General features: G+C 45.4%; 1 protein-coding gene across 3 annotated transcripts in view; it reads left to right on the top strand.

The window, feature by feature from the left end:
- The first annotated feature begins 16,826 nt into the window (after positions 1-16,826).
- The window catches only part of STRBP (spermatid perinuclear RNA binding protein), a 65,737-nt gene continuing 61,264 nt past the window's right edge, over positions 16,827-21,299 (top strand). Inside the window, exon 1 of one of the 3 annotated variants that reach the window (XM_089534711.1) lies at positions 16,827-16,846. The gene's annotated coding sequence lies outside the window, so the exon portion shown is untranslated. Of the gene's footprint in view, positions 16,847-18,472; positions 19,105-19,329; positions 19,412-21,299 lie in introns of those variants that run through there. The other 2 variants (XM_089534709.1, XM_089534708.1) reach the window with 2 other exon arrangements.

Below are 21,299 nucleotides of genomic sequence, written 5' to 3'. Positions count from 1 at the left end.
AGCCGCTCTTGAACGCAGGACTAAAATTAGAGGCAAGGGGACGCAGCTGCTTCCGGGTGTAACGCTCATTACAGGAAGCTTACACACTCTCCAGCCCCAAGCTTTCATCGCCAAATGAGGATCTGGATTTGACCAAGAGACAGAAAAGTCTCAGTTGAGGCTCCAAGGCTGAGAGTTGGTTAAATAGCCCATTAATCCCTGCTTCAAATTCAGCCCCAACTGAAGCATGGCCAAGGCAGACCAGAACTATCTATTACTATTCCAAATGGCTGCAGCCACCAACGTTTCTAACAAGGTGCATGTGGGGAAGAGAAGAAAGCAATTGCCTTTTCAAAATGCAGACTGGCCAGTCTGTTAGCTGCCCTCAAGAAAGCTGTTGTCATGCTGTGTATCTCGCTTGTTCACAAACGTGACTCATAGCTGCACTCTTGTGACCGGTGCATACCTTCCCGGGGAAGACTTCAACTGACCACTGCATCATCCTGTTAACTTCATCTTCCCAGCACTGAGGGGTCCTTCTCCAGTTTCCGCTGCCCATGAAGGTTGGCTTCGGCACCAAAGTGCACAGGGGCACCACTTCCCTTGTTGGTGAGTTCTAGCCTGCAAAATGGTGTGCCCACATAGTCAGAATCTAAATGAACAAATATTGAACCATCGACACAATGCATGGCGGCAGAGAAGTGTGTTCTTGCTGACTTTCTAAAAGAGAATAGGGAAAACTCAGCAGATCAGTCATGAAGTTGCCTCCTCCAGCAAGAACCAAAGATCCCAAAAATTTATTTCGGATTCCAGAACTCATGTGCGCAATAGATGAAGCCTTCACACACCACCTTGCGGCACAAGGCGCTCCCTGTATCCGGCTGCTAAACAAGAATGTAAGAACAAGGAAAAAGGCGAGATGTAAGTAAAATAAAATATAATAAACAAAACCACCCTCCGGGATCAGACCAAGGGAGCCTTTCGTCTAACATTCTGCTTTCGGCAGCAGCTACCCAATTGTTTCTGGTAAAGCCAACAAGCAAGACATTTATTTATTTTACTCAGGGGATTCACATCCCACTTCTCTCCCAAAATGGGATTCGCCTCCTTCTACAAGGCTCCCACCCAAGTGTGCAACAGCATTCAGATTTCTTGTAGGTAGTAATCCTACACTGACCTGGGAGTAAGTCCCAATGATTGTAAACAGACTTAATCCTGAAAAGACAGGCGTAATATTGTTAAACTGGCGCTAAGGGTTGTTAACATACTCTCTCCTGTGTTAAGTCATGCTTAGAATGGGGAATAATTCCATGCTACAAAACATACTTAATAGCTCAGGCTGATGCAGTGTTTATCCATGGATGTAAATCTTGCAGAATTAAGCTCTTCCTTTGGAGACCATTTATCAAATAGATAGCTCTGCATTTGAACAGTTAAAACATTCTGTTGTGTGTGCCAGAATCAATGTCCAGAAGAAAAGCCTTGAATATACATTAACAATATTTTCCTCCTTGCTGTGTACTTGGCAGAACCAGCTTTAGCAAGACACCATTGCTCAAACCCGCTGTTAATGGTGCTTTAAATAAAACAAGGATGTTTGGTCTTCCAAAAGCATGTCTGGATTATAATTCTTGCAGAGCTCTGCAAAGCTTCTCCTGGCCCAGTTTGTAAGCGAAGAAACCAAGGTGTACTTACTGCAAGTTAATCGTAAGGCCACAATTGCAAGGGGACTGCCTTGAGGGCAGGACAAGGAGACACTCCAGAAATCCATTATGTGGAATCACTGGTGCTTACTGTAACATAGATTTGATATGCTTGGGCTTCCAGAAGATGATCTTGTACCGTAAAACATAATCTAGGGAAGCGTAATACTTATTGTGTGGAAAGAGGAGCCATATCCATTTGATGAGGAGCCAGGAGAAGAGTGGGGAGAGAGGAAGCCCACCCACAGGTGCTTTCTTCCCTGCATCTCAGAGAACATTGGAAGCAGCTTTTTACTGACTTTGACCATTAAGCTATCTAGCTTGAGTCTGCCCATACAGATGGCATCAGTTCTCCAGAGTGTTGAGTGGGGTCTTTCACAGTCTTCTCTGGAGATGCCCCCTTTCCCGCAAAACAAATGCTTGGCACTAAGCTTTGGCCCATTCCCACACTGATTTCTCCATCTCACTCAGGGACTTTGGGCCATTTCAGATTTCTCTTATTGCCTCGTTCTTTAGAATCTGGGGTTCATCTTCATATGGCTCTTCATTCCACGAGTCTTTCATTTTTCATCTCTTTTGTATATCTTTTCTGTGTATTGCCTCCAATGTTTTGTTTTTATTCCCTCCTGGTCTTGAATTATGCAGTTTGTATCATCATAGAGCATCCCAGTCCCTGGTTTGACAGTCCCAACCATGGGCTTGCCATAAGTCAGAGTCCACCTGAAGGCCCTTAACAACATTGCAGAGGGACTTCTCTGGCTCTTGAGCATTTCCACCAGAGGGCAGCAAATAGTCACTAACAACTCAGTACTTTCTTCAACTCCAAGTAGTAGCTAATGTTCCCAACTAATAACAAATAATCAAAGCCATAATTGGTTAAGCTGTGATGCTCTACAACTCATTTGCATTTTAATACTAACTTTTCATACCTGAGTTTTCCCTTGTACAAAATGTTTTTCATCTCTTATCAGAACAGCCTGATATTCCCAATTAACAGAATCGTGTTGTTTCTGTGCTTTCTCTTCTTTCTTTTTAATTTAATATAATGGGAAAGGGTTTATCCTGAAGTGGGAAGATACCCACAGAGGGCAGGGGAATTGCAGCTTGTTCTACTTTCTTCATCTGGAAACTCGTATCTCATCCCAGTGACAATGTACAGATAAAGTGGGAGCAGTCACTCATTGCAGCCTAAAGCAATTAAGAAGTGCAGTAGTTTAATGACAGCATCTTTTGGCTCTGACCATTTGTTTCTACAATCCTGACATTACTTATCTGATTCTTGATCTTGCTAAGTCTGCTCCTGACTCTGGCCCCTTGGTTCCAGTTTAGTTCCCTCTCTTGACTTGGCCTCCGCTTTCTGGATCTGTTTTATCTGAACTGGCTCCCACTCACCAAGGCTCAAGTCTCCTAAATCACTTCAATTAAACTCTTCCCCAGTTCTGGTTTTTCCATCTGGCACATTAAGTCTCTTTCAGATTCCTGTTCCAGATCTTGTCTTCCTAGTCCATCTCGCAGACTTGGCTCCATCTTCCTTTTCTTGGACCCTGCACATTGCCCCTGGGTTGCAGCAATACCCTTGGCGTCGGCAGAGCCGGCTTTTGTACCAAACTCAAGCCAAGCCACAAGTCTCCAATGGTGACAAGCTGCTCAAGCTCACCCAGCATGAAGAGAACAGAAGCCACAGCTGTCGGCTCCTCTGGCAAATTATAAATAGCTCCTTGGCAATGAAACGCAGGGGCAGATGCTGACAAATGGCACCTCTCCTTCCCTGATCAAACACTGAGAGATGAGCAGAGCTAGAAAAGGGGCTAGGGAGCCCAAAAAATATCTCCTACAGAGATAGGTCATGAGTAACATCCTCAGGACAGAGACAGTGTTGCATAGAGGTGGAAGTGATGGAGTGTCTTGGGGAGATCTGGGTTATAGACTTCTACTCATGGATGACAGTGGGATGGGATATTCTAGAAACATCATCCCGATTAGAAGAGGACGTGGTTAGCCAGCATATACCTAACAGAACTCCACACTGCACAGTTTTACTCCAGGCCCTACTTGTGTCTTTCTAAAACAAAAAATAATGCAAACAACTATTAAAATCAGTACCTGTCGTTACAAGTCTCTGCCGGTGTATAGCCCAGGCTTCACACCTCTGAACACGAACATGGAGAGTCCAGCTACAAACTGTGTAAAAAACAACAACAACATGAAGACTCATGGGATAAAACACATGGAAAGCTAAAGCAACCTGTTGGTGCCAGGAGAATGTCCTTCACCAGCCAGAGGATTTAGCATTAATTGGGTGGCAGAGCTCCTTCCTGGAGGTGGCAGAGGCATCTGAACGGAGCGCAACAACCTCAGAGGGATGCGGACCGGAGGCTTCACTTATTATTCCTCACACAGGGCCATGTTTTGCTGGAAGAGCCAAGCCTTTGGCTGTCATTAGCAAGCCTTGTTAATTCTCAGCAGCAGACATCCTCCCCCCTTTCCTGGAAGAATCGCTGGGTTGTCCCTTCAAGTTATTTCCAAAGGGAAGATGGACCTAAGCGGGTGTGAAAAATTACTCCCTCCGTTGCCTCCGCACACCCTCTAGTAAGATCTTTAACTATAGATTTTCAAGCTTAGAAAGAAAGAGAAACCAAAGCAGAGACTGTGTTTCTTACAGGAAAGAGATCTAAGCCTGATCTAGGAAGCTGAATTACGCGGTTATTGTTTTAAAAGACAGAAGCAGAACTACAGCATCTAGTTGTCATTTGTGGTAAAAGAAGGTATTTTGGAAGAAATTAAGGTTCAAGGCGGAATTAAGGATTGCTATTCTGCTTGTTTAATACTACAATGGTTATTTAAAATGAACAAATCCTGACCGCCGATGGAAACCACAGTGGGGAATCATAGGGCATAAAACATGGGGAATCAATCTCTGGCCAAGTGATGGTTTGCTAGGATTTACTTACTTACTTCAGTCGAAAGGGAAGATCAGGCAGCGGAAGTGATGGCTCCAAGCAGCAGCAAATTTCACACTCGCAATTACAAATGAAGTGTTAAATATTTCGCGGTGAGGCTGGGTGGCTCTTTAAGCAGCGCTAACTAGACTAGAAGGGCCTGTTTCAGTGTAAGTACAGCCACCTTTTCACATTGACCTCAGAGAGACACAGGGGCAGCTGCCATGTTTTCTTTCACAGCCATGTTACATAGGATATAGTTGCCTGTATATTCTACACCTTCTAAGCAGACTTCCTTCTCCAAATGGCAAAGTCAGCAATGTACAGAAAGAACACAAAATTGGTGGTCATTTACACATTGCCACAAGAGAAAGATCACATCATCACAAAAGGGGTGTGTGGCTTAGGCACTTGCAGAACTTGCACCTGACAATCTAGACATATAGATGCACATTTGTGGTTGTTGTTGTTGTGTGTTTTCAAGTCAACTACAATTTATGATCATTATATCCTAGGGTCTTCTTGGCAAGATTTCATCAGAAGAGGTTTGTCATTTCTTTCCTCTGCCATTTCAGAGGGCAATTTCAAGGCCCCCAGTCTTTTCAATGGAAGCGTAAAGGCATCCTTAATCCCTTCCAAAAAGGAACAGAAACTTGTGGGGCAAATAAAATATTTTATAATTAATAAGATGTTGTTATCTCAGTATTTTCTATGAATTCCTGAGATGGCAAGGTGTGGGAGGTGAGTGCTGTAAATCTGTCTTAATGGTGGTGTTATTCCAGGTTAATATGTCCCCAAGAATGACTGAGGCCGTTCCTAGCCATGCTTGAAAAGTGTGCCCATAATTTAACATGAATGGCCCTTCTTTTGCATTTTGGGAGGAGCGCTCACTTGGCAGCCCAGCGTGCTTGCCAGCCAGCCACAGGGAAAGGCCATAGACCAAAGGGAGAGCTCTCCCTTGCCTGAGAAAGAATGGAAAGATAGGAAAGTCTGCATGGCTTTGGAAGGCTTGAATTATTCATTGTTCTTGAATTATACATGGAGAGGGGCATGAGAGAACTCTGGAGGAGGGAAGAGCACTGCAGAACAATGTTTGTTGACTCAGTCGAAGCTGTGGAGATGCCACTGCTCAAGGATTGGCTCCAGGGGCACAAAGCCCCATAGCATTTGAGAAACCCACCTCTACCTGAACAATTCCCAGGGAAAGACCATAAAATGTAATATGGGTTCCACAAACATGAGGCTTTTCTGCATGCTGAGGTTCTTTGGCACCATAAATATACATTTGCTCCCATTGCTTCAGCAGGTTGCATACTTACCTCAAGGGCTATATGAGTCATAGAAGCAGCAAGCCTCTGAAGGGTATACCTCACCGCTGCTACAGAGAATGAGATCCTCCAGACCCAGGTCTACCTCAGACTTGAGAACAATCCTTGGGCGCATCGTAGGAAATTAATATTATGGTGGATGTGGTCACCCAGCACTGTCTGAAGTACTACTACTGCAACCAGGTAAGCCCACCAAAGCTCACTAACAGAAAAGGGGACCCAACACGTGACATGTTACCAAGGTACCCTTCCAAAATGGAGTTTGCTCCCTTGCAGCTAAACCCAGGTCTCCTGAGAGCAACCAAACACTACAAAGGGAGAACCTATGATGCAGGTTGGGGAGGAAGGAGGCAAAAAAGGGGAAATGCATGCAGACAGACCTGAACCTTTATATAGTAGTACCTTTAGCCAAAGCGCTAGGCCTAAAGATCTGGAGACCTCTAGCTAAAGAAGCATCCATTCCTAGGACCAGACATTATACAAGTCTTGCTGCAGCAAACTGCATAATATATTTGCAAATCCTCATTCCCCAGCCTATTCCAGTTTAAAGGGAGGAAACTGACATCTCCTACTCCCTCTTGAATGCCATTTTCGTGAGCAGTTTTGAGGAGGTATTTTTGAAAGGGAGGCAGAAAGGAGGGGAGAATGTTATGTTTTCAGACTCTGTGTGCTGAACCTCTGTCCTCAACAGATAATTGTTTTGCACTGGGGGGACCCTTCCAAAGGCCCATTTCTCATTTCCCTAAAAGAGTCCTCCTGCCTTTTGGAGCAGCGACCTTCTTCTTCGCCAGAAACAGCAGCAGCAGCGGCATCTGCTTCCTGACGAATGCAGAGGCTTTGCCAAGAGGCAATGAGAGCAAGCCACCGCCGGGTGGCAGAGGTTAGGTGCTGCAATGACATTTTCTATTTCCAAGGCATGTCATTATAATACACTCTTATGCGCTGCTCAAGGTGACTCTCAAGAACTTCTGCTTCTTCATTCCTAATTACTATACATATTTATAAGCAAGTTACAGATACAGGCTTAAAATGACCATTCATTCAATTACTCACTTGGAGAGCAAGGAGAAGAAACAGAATCACATCAAGCAATTATCATTGTGGTTCGAGGCAATGCCACACAATTTTCTATCTGCCAGCGAGACCCCTCTCATCCAGGGGTTAAGTCACCGCACCCTCCCACCGGTGTTTTCTCAACAGGACCAGCATAACAGGATGTTTTCATGTGTTAAAGGCAGATTGCATGGGTTGCCAAGGTGGTCAGAAACAGGAGCATCACTGCTATCCCAGATCACTCAGCCTCCTTCCCTTCAATGCACCTTTGGTCACCGCTCTGCAAATGCAGCAGGTCAAGCGGTGGGGATTCTTAGCAGGTCAAGACAAATTGCCTTTCAGTGTAACGGATTTGTGTAGAAAAGGCATCAGGAATACATGGCATACTCCACTGAGTGCAAATAGACAGCAGTCTGCTCTATGAATCTCTGGGATGTCTCTGTAACAAAATGTGTGGCGCATGGGTTAAGATAGGCAAAAAATAAAAATGTCCATTGGCCCCAAGAGCACAGAGAAGAAGCTGTTTCAGTCATGAAACAGATCCATACGTCATGAACTAAATGAAGTTCTCGGGAATTCTGTTTCTATACATAGCCACACATACATGACATCAGTAAAAGTACTACTAATAGTATGATATAAGCATGTAACCAATTCTTTAATTCCAAAGGTAACAAGCACACCTTAAATCACTGAGGAGAACAGCCACAAGCCACAACTCCAGGGCTCTCACGCTTCACTTTTAGAAAGAAAAGAACCATGATATGTGCCTTGATTCAGATGGACACTCGCCATTGCTCTAATGGGGTGAGCCTGTCCTCTGCCCAGTGCCTCCCTCGAAATTCCCAGAGAGGCAATTCCTGGGAAAGAGTGGGCAGTACATAGCCATGAAACACAGCCCCTATAAAAGATTCACTCCGGTCTTGACAGCAAAAGATAGGGCTACGGCAGTCCAAGACCAGACCTCGGTTTATCAATTGCTCAAATGAATGATTAACATTTATTGCAGTGCTGTTTGAACACAAATCGATAGACTAAAATCCTCCACTAAAATCCCCTTCCAAACAGAGGCTCTTGTGAAACATGGGCTGCTTTCTAATGAGAGGCCAGGTTTTCTGTATCAAAGAAGCCTCCCTTTCGTGAAGGAATCAGGGAGAGCTCTCTCATCAGAAAGCAGCCGCCTAACGACCCAATCAAGCCGGATTCTGCATATTTGTGATAAAAACAACACATGCACACTTGCATTTTGTTCCTTATCCTGGTTATTTTTTGGATACGTTCATATTTGTTGATGCATTACAGTTCTATACTACCTTTTTGTTAATCTGTGATTCCACTGCCTCATTTCTCTAATTCAGGAACACCAGATAGTCAGGGAAGGAAATAGCCATTTCACTGTTCGCAATCGCTTGACACACTCAGCAGGTCACTAGGAATCCAACTTGACAACAGATTCAGCACAAATTGAGATGACATGGTCTCTCAAGTGGTAAAAGACATCTGTTTCTCATAGTGCCTCCTTTCACCACTTGAACGTCTTGGATCTAGCATGCATTATTTTGTGACTGATCATTAAAAGACAAACAAGACACAGGCTTAACTTGCAAATATGATTGAAGAAACATGCCTCTGAGAAAGCCTCACTGTGAGAGGGAACTGCAGGAAATCCCTATAAGGTCTAGTTTGACTCTAGGGACACCATTCCAAGGGGTTCCCCTGCTTCCCAAACCATAGAAAAAGGAAAGCCCAAGAAAGAGGAAGGACCTAGAAAACCACAAGTTATAACCTGTAGATTGTTAACACCTATCAAAGCTGTTAATGGAATCATAAAATCATAGAGGTGGCTGTGGTTCAGCAGATGGGACTTGAAGAAGAAGAGTAGCTTCTTCCACTCTTCCCCGCATAGGAACCACTTCTCTCTATGTGTCTTCAGGGATGAGAACTCAGGCTGGAAGATGCTTAGACACTGGACATGCTGCACTTCAGCACTGAAACGGCAAAAGCTACAAAATTTGCTGAACATTTGCTGCTGAACTTATCTGCAGGTGGAGGAGGAACCGCTGTCTTTTCAGGAATGTGCAACAATGCAAAATTGTGGGATGCTGAAATGTGTAAAGCCATGACTGGAGAGGCTGTGGAAGACATCCTGCTCAATTGCTGAGCTCAGCGGTGAAGTGGAATGGAAGTCTCCTTGCTCATGGAGGGGAGCATCTTTACTGAACACTTTACAAAACGCAGCAAACTGTCCTCCCCCATTTTTGGGTGAAGTAGAAGCACACCACGCACCCTTATTAGTGTGAGAGAAGCGTCAACTTGACAGCTTTTCATTCATCACTGAACATTCAGAAACTGCCGCTTAACTGCTCCTGTTCTATTTGGGAGAGAGCATTTCATTCACGCTGCGTGCAGCTTCCACAAAAGGGATCGATGCATTGCTTACAAATGCGAGGGGGCTGCTCTCTTCATACTAATATACCTCCATTTGGAGTAGTCAGCAGCCACCAAGCCCTTCGAACGGCATGGTATTCCTTGGGACATTTATGCTTCCCACTATTGTCTGCCTGCACTAAACGGATAATGACTCATCTGCTTCAAAATCATGTTCATTGAGACACACTGCTGAGTGCATACTTTGCCAGTATTATCTTCTGCTTTGCGCGAGGGGCGATGCACAACTCAGCCCTGATGTCATGACGACATTTATAATATAATCGCATTACTGCAAGCCCTTAGGAGAGGTCGTTTGGAGGTTTCGGGATGCTGAGGACATGCAACTCTACCTCTCAGTTGGATCTTCTGCTATCAAGGGGCAGCAAAGGTGACAAATCGTAATGTCTGGCAAGGATGGAGTGAATAAGCTGAAACATGACCCAGATCAGAGAGAGAAGTGTTCCCCAGGGATTCTTATTCGTAGGGTATTTGCTTTGTCCTTGGATGAAGGTTGCACTGCCCTTGAAACAGAAAGTGTGCCGCTGGAGGAGGAAGCGCCTTGACTTGGTACTTTTTTGGAGTGGCATCAATAACTACGAGTGTATTTTACTAGCTATGAGTACCTGTCTGCCGTTACCTTTCCTGCAGAAGATGGGATGGCTTTGCCCCTTATTACCATGCACTTTACAGGGACAGTCCAGAAATGTCAACTAGTATAAACCAGTGTCAGTTTGTGGCAGCCAGACTGTTAGCTAGTCCCTAAAGACTGGAGCATATAATTCTGATCTTGTTCCAGCTCCATTAGCTAATTAGCTTGTTCCGTCTCTATTTAAACTGCTGGTCTCAACCCTTGCAAGCCTTTGCACGGTGTTATTTCAGCAACCGCCTGCTCCCACATGGATTTGCTTGGCTTTTGAGGCAAGCCTTAGGGGCTCGGTCCTGTTTTCACATGAGATCAGAGGCCACCACACACTTCAATTCCCAGAATGCCATAGCATTCAGACAGGGAAGTTAAAATGCTGTCAAACTGGATTATCTCTGCAGTGTAGATGCCAACATAACTAGCATTTGGCCTAAATTAAAGCCAGTCAGTAGACTGACCATTGAACTTGGGATATTCAGCTCAGAGGTTCCAAGCCAAGGTTAGCTGAAAAGTATTACGTAGTCCTTAATCTTTTATTCCTTGCATACGAAAAAGGGACCAAAAATGACCTTGATAAACCCTCTGCTGTAAAGTTTGGGACGGTTGAGACGAACACGACTGATTCTTGCAGCAAAAGCCTTTTAAAATCGTAGCAGCCAAGGAGTTAAGCATGGCTGCTGAAAGGAGGTGAGGCAAGACCAACTCCCATCTGAAATCTCCAGGTACAACAGCGTTTTCATTAAAATTTCAAAAGGCAGAACTGCTTTTTGCTCAACTAGCAGAATGGAGACTTTTAGCTTCCCTTTCATCCAACGCAATGTAGTTCCCCGCCACCATTGTTCTGCTGCTTGCAACAGCATTTTCCTCCCATTTGTTCAATGCTGTAGAGCTAAAAGACAAATCTTCAGAAGGGCAGCATGCTCTTCAGGCTCACTGGGATTATCCACAAAAAGCACAACTCTGGCTGCAACAATACACCTGAATGCCTAACACTTCTCTAGAGAAGAAGGAGTCTAACCTTCCTCCTGTACCTCTGCAATGGGAAATCCTATATGAATCTTTAATGTCATGGCAGGATGGTCTTTTGTTCTGTTTTATTTCAATCTCAGCAAGGACGTACCTGTAGCAGAGAAGGCAGTACCTGTCAGAGCTATCTGGTGCAGATGGATTCAGATCATGGCAAGGAGGGCACTCTGATCACAAAGGGAACTGGAAGTAGATTGCTCCAAATTCCCTGCACCAAGAAACACTCTGGTTGCCAGAAGCACGAAGAGTTGGGAGATATTTGCATCTTCTTCCAACCCACCACACTTGTATGAGACGCAAGAGCCATATGCATTACTGCAGGGCTGTATTGCCTAATAGTGACTGGCCTGGTTGCATTTCTCAACAGTGACACACCTTGGCTGCATTGGATGGATACACTAAGCTATGGCTTAGCATTATGAGCATGAGCTAAGCCAATCCCCTGCCAACCTCACCCCTTACGCTAATATCCTTCAAACAGCTCATTTCACATGAAGTTGTGGGTTACTGTTGTTGCTGTTAAGACACACAGGAGGCCCTCTTCTTGCAATGCCACCCCATTCAAGTTTTACTGCAGACATGTAGAAAGTGTTCAGAGAGAGGGAAGCATTTGGTCTAAAAGGGCATTTTCTTAAAGTGACATTAAAAATATGCAAATGGCATTTGCTAGTGGCATATCCACAGTGTTCTTTCGAAGAGGAGGTTGGCATTTTGAGACTGACAGTTTAGGTCTGTGTGCATTTAAATCAGTGTTCAGATATGTGAATTACATGCCCACCACAAAAGACAGGCTGAGAGTGACTCCTGACATGAGCAGAGGGACAAGTGATCTGCAAAGTGGGGGCTTGGCCTGAGTAAACCTTGAAAAGGTCAAGTTATGATTACTTTAAAATAATGTTACCTTTAGACAACGCTCTGAACATGAACCCCAGCCCCGATGCCTTGTTTAGCAGGATTGTGCGCTGCTGGTTTCCACTTCTTTTCCCAACACCTCCTTCCTGTTTCCTTTCTGTTGAAGCAGAGAAATCATAAATTGCAACCAAAACGAGACCAAGTAACCTAGACAAACGTTCCATCATAGAAGAGAAGGAAAATGGGTGACACCATTTCCCACCATCCTTGCATGTTCTGCTGCTTTGCGTTCCAGTGCCCTTGCTGGAAGGTCACAAAGCCAGACATCCATTAGCCATTGCGGCGCACAGAAGGAGAAGCATGTGTTTCTCAGGGGGGAAAACAGCCGTGTTTGAAGGTACAGACAAGCCATCCAAACCTGGAGAACTGTCATCCTGCATAACTCTGTGCAGGTTGGCCACAGTCCGCAAGATGCAGGATTGCAGCAATGCTGGCAAGAGGCTTGGAAAGAAGCTCTGATTTCTTCCTTTGCAGTATTTTTAAGCCTCATTATCATCAGTAAGGAACATGCGCATGCAGAAATGCCCCCAGTGAGAGAAAAACCAAAGTTACTCTTTGGAAATCAGCTTGCTCTCTGGAAAGTACATATGGGCATTTGTTAGAGAGCTTCTTGAAATAACCTGGTTTGGCACCGCTTTAAATATCCTGGCTCAAGGCTATGGAATTCTGGGAGTTGGAGTTTGTTGTTGGGCCTTCCTTCCTTAAGCTCTGCTTCACTCTGGACCCACAACAAACTCCAACTCCCAGAATTCCATAGCCTTGAGCCAGGATAATTAAAGCGATGCCAAACCAGGTTATTTCTCCAGTGTGGATGTCAGTTTGTTTTTTTATGTCAGATCCAACGGGCCCTTGTTTGTTGGTCTTTCCATTCTTCCAAGTTGTAGAAACAAAGCAGTTCTGGTGTAGTAAGTTTACCAGGGGTTAACCGCTCTCTAGTATCCACCGTCATATGGATTATTGGATGTCCTGAATAATAAGGCGCCAGGATGATCGCTAGCTCTGTAACTTCATCTGTCTTCCTGTTCAGTTTGCTAGAAATAGGACTTTAGAAGCCAGGCCTGCAAATGTCTCCTGAAGGACACTCAGAAATATTAATACCGATATCTTTCAGCTAGGTTTGGGAGCCTCATTTCTTGCTACAAGGATTGCTTATGCAGTGCAAAAGAGAGGACAATATCCCTTTCATTAAAGGAATTAAAACGCTGCTCCTAATATCAGATGCGGGCGGCCCATCGTGGCAGAACATAATCACTTTTAGTGACGGACCAGTTTTCATTAAGGAAGGGTTATTAAATGAAAATGGCCTGTGCAACGTACTCAGGGTAAGGAAATGGCTTTCAAGACGTCCATGTGGAAATGTCAAAACAAAAAGGTCGTGATCAAGGCAAGCAGGTTATAAAAAGAGGATTTTGAAAAGTCACGGCTGGACACCTGACCTCAAGGTATTCTGTCTCAAGATCTGGACTTTGAGAGCCATAGAAACATGTCTCTCTCCAGCTGATACTTCACTGAAGTTTAGGAGCCATCCTCAACATGGATTGTCCTAATCCCAAATTGAAAGGGATCTCTGTCAAAAGAAACTTTGCAAAGGAAGAGCTCCAAAAGGCTCTCCCATCCCTTTCATAGCATATCTGATTGTCTCAATGGATCAAATGGGACAAGATGACACACTGGACATTGTTTCTATGATCGTTGCACCTTTTTTCCAAAACAAAAATGTTGCTTTACCAAACTATGCCCACACTTGATTCACTGCACTGACCTGCAGCAGCCTCTAAAGCATCCGTGGGATGGCTCCCGCCTGGAAGAGCCTGCAAAGGAAGGCCCCGGTGCCCTCAGAAAAGTATTCAATGCGCCTGCAAATCCATCTCCTTTATGTTTTGACTGGCTCCCATCGATTGCTTCCACCTCAAAGTGTGCAAGCCAAGCAGCCTCATTGAAAGCATGACGGCTGCTCTCCTGACATGACCGACAGACATATTTTGACCACAACTCAAAGCACACACTTTTAGCAAGAACCACAAATTCAGGTTTAACCAGTATCGCTGTTATGAACAGTTCCCAGCAAGGCATGCAACCATTTGCCAGGACTGCCTCAGTTTGGCCACAGGACACTTTCAAACATGTGTCGATGCATGTGCAGTTATCCCATGCACAGCATGTTGCTGGAAAGACAAAATGGGATTTTATCGTTTTATGAAATCTGAGAGCTTTTGGGGGAGGCCCTTGTTGTTGTTTCCCCCCTGTTTAGTATGATGTTTATTATGATGTTTATTATGGTGAAGCTTTGGTGAGTTCTGCCAAATGGCTGATGCCATTTGCGTGATGCATGATTCCATAAGTCTTCCTTTCCTTGCAGAAGCAACATCTTAAATAAGAAACTTGAACATCCGAAAAATGTTTCAACCATTAAACAATAAAAGGAATGAATAACCGTCATAATTCTTGCACTGTGTATACATGTTAAAAGAAGTTAATGGAAGTAGTCTGTAAAAGGTTCTGGATAGCACTGCTCTTAAAATATACAGATGGTATCATCATAATTGAGACCCTTATGTCACATTTCTGCGTTCCTTGGTAGGATCCTTACATGGTCCGCTGTCTGCACAATCCCATCGCTTTAACCATTTAAAAAATTTCCAGACCTAAAATGTCTATATGTATCTGTACATATAAAAATGGGCAATGGGATGAGCACATTGAAACGGTGCTTTCTCAAATGGTGAAAGACATCACTTGTCAAAGTTGGTGGTTCTTCTCAACACTGAAACGTGTGTTTTGCAATACATGGCCATGCTTGCACTTAAATAAAACAGCATGAAGGTTTTTTGGAAAGTGCAAGTCCGTTTTTATTTACCTCTCTGTAAGTTAGCTCAAAGCTTCTAGGAGCTTCCAAGACTCATTGATGTGGTTATCCAAACCCAGGCTTCTCCCCCTTCCAAGCCGAAGAAGCTATTAGCCTATATCTTCAGCTGCATGCACTTCATAGCTCCATTTTAGACCAAACCACCTGTAAAGCGTTATTGATTTCAGTGAAATTGGTCAGGTGTTTGACGGTGTCCACGCTGTGCGCCTGCTTGAAAGGGAGTCCCTTGTGGCATTTAAATTCAAATCCGCTTCCAGAGGCAGGCAACACAAACCCTGTTAACTCTAAAAACGAATTGTGAACAAGCCCCTGAAGGCAAGCTTCAGAATCCGAGAAGAACTTGGTTTAAGGATATGGTCTATATCTCTGATGTTGTTTTGTTGAGCAAATGTGTGCCAAGCAAGCAAGCAAAGGAAAGAGGATCTGCTCACAGGAGCACGGGTCCGTCTCAATGGTAAGAAACACTTGAGTGTTGATAGATGTACATTCATCCTGTTTTCTCCCCCTCTCTCCCTCTTATTATAGATAATAGCCATTTAGGCTCCTCTGTGGCCAGAAGGCTTTTATTATATCATCCAAAAGCGTGTCGTCCCTGAAGGCATCCCAGCTGCGGATTCCACTTTGGTTCATTGCCTCCAAATATAAAACCGGTCACAATAAGATAACTCTCTCTCTCTCTCTGGGTCCTGCTTCCCTTACATTTCTCTCTTTCTTATTACATGCATTTGTCATTACTTTATATTGCCAAGTTCCTTTACCAGAACTGTAACCAAAGGAGTGGGATTTGGAGGGACTCCCTCGTCACAATAACATGTCAAATTTGAGGCTCTTGACCCCCATTTGGAGATACTTGCTATTAGATATTGCTTACAAACGCACTCTTTGCAGAAGAACATGTACATACTCCAGTGCACTCAATTACTGTAAGGATACAAGTTTGTTTATCTAGAAGTACACTCATCCTTCCATATTTGTGACTTTGATATTTGCGGATTTGATTATTTACGGATTTAATTAATATGCTCTCTCTAGGAATCTCTAGGTCCTCCAGTGCAACTCTATGGTCAACCTTAAATAAAAGTCGCACTGAAAGACCTAGAGAGAATACTCTGCTAGGCCTTTGTATCTCCTCCGGCCCGGTTCTCTGGTCCGTGTCTGTCGGACGTTGACCCCAGAGTTGCCCTGGAGGACCTAGAGGTGATTCCTAGAGAGGCGTCCTCTCAGGTCAAAACATGGCGTTTTTGTTATTTCCGTTTTTCCATCTTCGCAGGGGTCTTGTGCCCTTGACCCTAGCAAAGATGGAGGGACAAGTGTATTGTGAGGCTCTTGACTCCCATTTGCTGATACTTGCTATTATATACATATATTATATATTGGTTATAAAAACGCTCTTTGCAGAAGAAGCACATGAACCTTGTCCAATGCACTCAATTACTGTAAGGATAGAGTTTGTTTCTGTAGAAGTGTTTCTCTTTCTGTCCCTGGCGATGATATGAATTGAACCAGCTAACAAACAGGAGGGAGTCTATACATTCATTCTCATATGGAAATCCCTCTGGATGGGACCAAATGCCTGTCTGGTCCAGGAGATGCCTCTGGGAAATCCCAATGCAAGGTGCCAGGGCAGTTGCTTTCTCTTACTATTATTCCCCAGCCACTGATACTCAGGGCCATGCTTGCCTCTGATCTGTGAGTTAATCCACAGATACCATCACCAATAGCACTGATACCGTTGTCATCCATTGGTGTGCATTTTATTATTGCCTTGGCCAGACCCACATTTAATGGTAACCGATTCCACTTGGGTAAGCTTTGCCCTGGCTTTCATGGAGCACCAAGAGCCACCTGATGCTGGGCTTGAATCACGCTGCTCTACTTCTGAAACTGGTTTATGTGTTTGTTTCCATTTTCAGTTCTTATCTAATGGGTCAGTGACAACTTTCTGCCAAAGATCTCCCACACAAACAGTGAGTAGGGTCTTGCTCCTGTATATTCTGTTTTGGGAATTAAGCCGAAGTGCTTCATTGCATCACGCTCAATGTTTTAAGTTGGGTTTAGGTTCTGCTTTCATTTCCTTTTTGTAGCCTTTGGACTGCTTCATGTTTTTCCCTGCATCTCTGCTACAAATGGCATCCTGGGTCTGCATTGAAACATGGAGCTAATTCCGTTTTGGAGTTTCATTCTTCAATGTTGCTTCGCTGCGCTTGCGCAAGTGTCCATTCCCTTTTCATTTCCAGTGAGGTCTTTGGGCATACGTGGCCCTTTTAATGCTATTTACAGCCAAGTAATGTGCCATATATTAGTCTATAGAGCAACCCCATGCAAATTATTCTGAAATCTGCACTGAATTCAAGGTGACTTAACTCCCAAGCATAATATTGCAGCATTAAGACACCCATTTCATTAGTTTCCAATGACACAGCGAAAGAAGTGTATCACATTCCCACCTAAACTGCATCAACATGACAGACTTCTGATCCGGCGCTTGCTATTTATGATCCTTAACCCTTAGTTTTCCCTATTGCTGGACTTTCCCTCAGCCATTTAAATCAGATTCCTTGTGAGATCATTGAAGGCCCATTTCCATTTTGCATTTATTGGATCCCACCTGCATCCTAAGATTAGTCAGGCTTCATGACCTTTTGGGAAGCTGCTTTGCTCCTTATTCCTAGACCACTAAACAAAGTGCCCTTGTGGCTGCACATTAAACTCTGGTTCAGCCATTAGCCTTGGCTCTCCTCACAGTCACCTGAAGGGCTTTGAAATGTTTCTTTAAATGTTGCATGGAAATGTTGTCCATTGTCTTACATTTTCAAAAGTAAGAAAAGAGGGAGAAGGGCAAGAAACTGCATTGTGTTTGTCAAAAGGAGGGGAGGCAAGGTGAAGGAGAAGAGAGCTAATCCACACCACAGACAACCATTGTGGGTTTTCAGATGTACAAAAACCCCATCGCCTGTTATTTTGAACCCGTGGCTGGCATTTTCAGAGATTTGCATTGAGTTTGGCAAGGACTGTGCTAAAGAGGCACCATCGACACAATGTCCGCTTCGCCTCCTGCGACACGTTTGCATGACATTTGCCTTGCCTTTTTGTAGGAACAAAGGAGTTTTGTGAAGTCGAAGGCTTCTGCGGCCGGCATCCATAGTAAATTTGGGGGAACGCTGACAAAACACCCAGTCCAGATGAAAGTATCATCTATCCCTATTGAGGCCACAGTCAGACACGTTGAATGCCATGGGAGGGATATTATTATTGCTATTATTATTATTATTATTATTATTAATTATATACAGGGATACAGCTAAGAGAAAGTGTACAGTAGATTTCCTAGTGTATGTTTTCAGGTGGCCCAGGAGTGCTGAGGAGTTTGGGAACAAGGGTCCATGCTGAACCAAGAAAGCAAAGGAGAAAAGCCTCAGCCACCAAGCCAACAACAAACCCACCCTTTCCCTTTTCAGAAGGGAAAATGGGTTTCAAAAATGGAAGCCTGAGGTAAAATGGGGTTTAAAGGAGGGAGGAAGGAAGGGGAGCAGATTCTGCTCCCCTTCCTCCTTTAAACTCCCATTTTACCTCAGACTTCCATTTTTAAACCCCATTTTACCTCACTTTTCTACTTTAAACCCCATTTTAACTCATCTTTCCCTTTTAAAATCCTGTGTTATCTCACCTTTAATCCTTTTCAGGACCCCCAATTTGCTCCCCCTTCAGTTTTTTAAATCTCACCCTTCCCCTTTTAAACCCCATTTTACCTCACTCTTCCCCCTTTCAGGACCCCCAACTCGCTCTCCTTCCACTTTTCTCTCCAATTTACCCTCCAAATAAACGATCTCTAGGAATCCCTTCATTTTTTACCTCAGCCTGTCACTTTTTAACCCTCCCTTTCACCTCAGCCTCTTTCCCGCCTGGTCAACTTAAATAAATGCCATTTAGTTCAATGTTTTTATTTAGAAGAAGCCACCTTCCCTCAGTCCCTTCCCTCTTCCCTCCAAGTAAAGCTCGTGACGAGAAAAAAGGCTCTTTTATTATTCCCTCAGCCTTTACGCCGTTTGCGTAAGCCGCATTTTGCTCCTCTCAGGTGCTCTGAGGGATTTACGAGGGAGAAAGAAGGAAACGGTGGCCGTTTCGCCCCTCCGCCTGGCCCTCCCCCTTCAAAGGTCCCCATTTGGGCTGCCTCAGGATCACGTAGCCTACGCAAAAGCTGCGAAGGGGCGTTCCTACGGAGAAGGTAAACCTGAGGGCCGAGCTACGCCATTTGCGTAGGGAGCAGGTAGCGAATGGTGTGTGTTGGGGGGAACGTGTGCGCCAATTGCGTTAGACCGAGCGCGAGGTCTTCAGGGGAAGAAGGCGCCCTTACGCCGTTGGCGCAAGGCCTCAGGTGCAGGGGAGGCGGGAGGGGCGGGCTCAGCGTTGCCCGGCAGCCGTGGTCCGGTCGCAGCCAATGGGAGCGCCGGGCGATGTCACGTGGCCCCGGAGCCCCCGAAAGCGGCTCGCTCTCTGCGGAGCTTGCAAAAGCCGGACCGAGCGGAAAGAGGGTGAGCAGCAGGGACCCCTTGATTTGCCCCCGAATGGCTGCAAGGGAGGCGAGGCCTTCGGGGCGAGGGAGGCTGGGGGGCGTAGCACGGCAATGGAAGGCGAGGCGAGGAGGAGGAGGAGGAGAGGGGGCTGGGTCCATTAGGAGCCGTTGGGAAAGGCAGGCAGGCAGGCAGGGAGGGAGGGAGGGAGGGGCGGGGGCGTCCTCAATGCAGGCGCAGGTAGAGGGGGAGTGGGCAGGCATCCCGTGGCAGACGGACCTGGCATTGGGGAGGAAGGATGATGGGAAGGGCAGTAGGAGGGGTCCAAGGGTGGCTGCATGGAGGATTTGGGGGCAAAGGGCTTGGGAGCCTCCATTCGAGGCTGAGGGTTAGTGACCAGGCTCCTGTGGACCTGCCATTGGGGAAGGAGGAGGAGGAGGAGGAGGATGGGAAGGGCAGTGGATTGGAGGGGGCAAAGGGCTTGGGAGCATCCTAAAAGGCACACACAGGGAGAGGCTTTGGGACTTGCCTCCCATTGGATGCTGAGGGGGAGTTGGAGGTGTAAGAGGGGGCTTGGAGGAAGTGGACCTGCCATTGGGAGGAAGGATGATGGGTTGGGTAGTAGTAGGGGCTCAGGGGGTGGGGGAGCAAAGGGCTTGGGAGCACCCTAAAAGGCACCCAGGGAGAGGCTTTGGGACTGAGGGGGAGCTGGTAGTGGGCATGCCCAGGGTTGGCCCAGGAGGGAAGCTGGTTTCAGAGGCTGCCATGGAGGGGAGACATGGGTGCTAGTGGGCAAGGGCTTTGGCCAGAATGGCTGGTGCCTGGGTCGTTTCGGGGGCCCTGGTGAATAAGGTAGGATGCCCATGAACACCTGTTTGAAACCTGGATCATTTGCATCATGAATAATAGTGTCATGTCTTGGTTCCAAAACCAAGGGAGTGAAAAAGGTGAGCTTCCTCCCGTCTCTGTTTTGTTTATCACTCCAGTTGGGCTACTGACCGCTTTGTGTTTCCTCTAGTAAATCCAGAGCACCTTCTTTCTTTTGTGTAAAAGCTGTGGATATAGAACTGGAGGTGGTTCCAGTCTCAGTCTCACCAGAGAGGTATTGCGTGTCGTCTTTCGTATAACCCAGGTCCCTTCCTCAAGCTCTAGCTGGGCCACAGAAACAGGCGTCTTGACATCTTTTGACATGCATTTGGAAAACAATCTTCCACTTGTGTTTTTAAAGCTGGGCAGAATAGTAGATCCAGTATGCAACGCAACCTATGTCACTCGCACATTTACAAGTAGCATTTAAACTCTGTCCATTTCAGAAAACAATACTGAGTCTGTTTCCTTTTTCCTGAGGAAACACCGCGACTGTCCCAGGATCATTTGGGATGATGGGTGTTGTTTTCTCAGGAGAAGCCTATGGCTTGTGGAGATTTGTAAGACAGTTTCATACCATGATGGTTGTTCTCATGGGAGTGTGCAAGCTTTGTTGTTGCTGCTGCTGTGTGCCTTCAAGTCGTTTTTGACATATGGGAACCCAAAGGTGACTCTACCATGAGGTTTTCTTGGCATGTTTTTCAGAAGAGGTTTGCCCTTGCCATCCTCCAAGGCTAAGAGAGTGTCCCTTTCCCAAGTGGGCTTACATGGCCAAGCCAGGATCCGAACCCTGGTCTCCGGAGTCCTTGAAACCACGCTACGCTGCAGCTGTTGACCAACAAGGTTGGAGCAGTCTTTGTGAAGCGCTGGCAGGGACAACTTCCAGTTGTGGTTAGCAAATTGCCCAAGATCTTTGCACAGCCTTTGGTGGGGATGTGAAATTGTCATTTTGTTGTTTCCAGCGAGGATAATGAAGGACAGAAGAATGGCATCCCCTTTCTGAAAGGCGCTTGGTTATCTTCCCTCTGCTGAAATAAGTGAG

Source organism: Sceloporus occidentalis, unplaced genomic scaffold (assembly GCF_023333645.1).
Source record: "Sceloporus occidentalis isolate IW3139 unplaced genomic scaffold, rSceOcc1.0.p SCAF_8, whole genome shotgun sequence".
NCBI lineage: Eukaryota > Metazoa > Chordata > Lepidosauria > Squamata > Phrynosomatidae > Sceloporus > Sceloporus occidentalis.
Note: the sequence above shows the minus strand (reverse complement) of the source record. Positions and strands in the feature narration are given on the sequence as shown.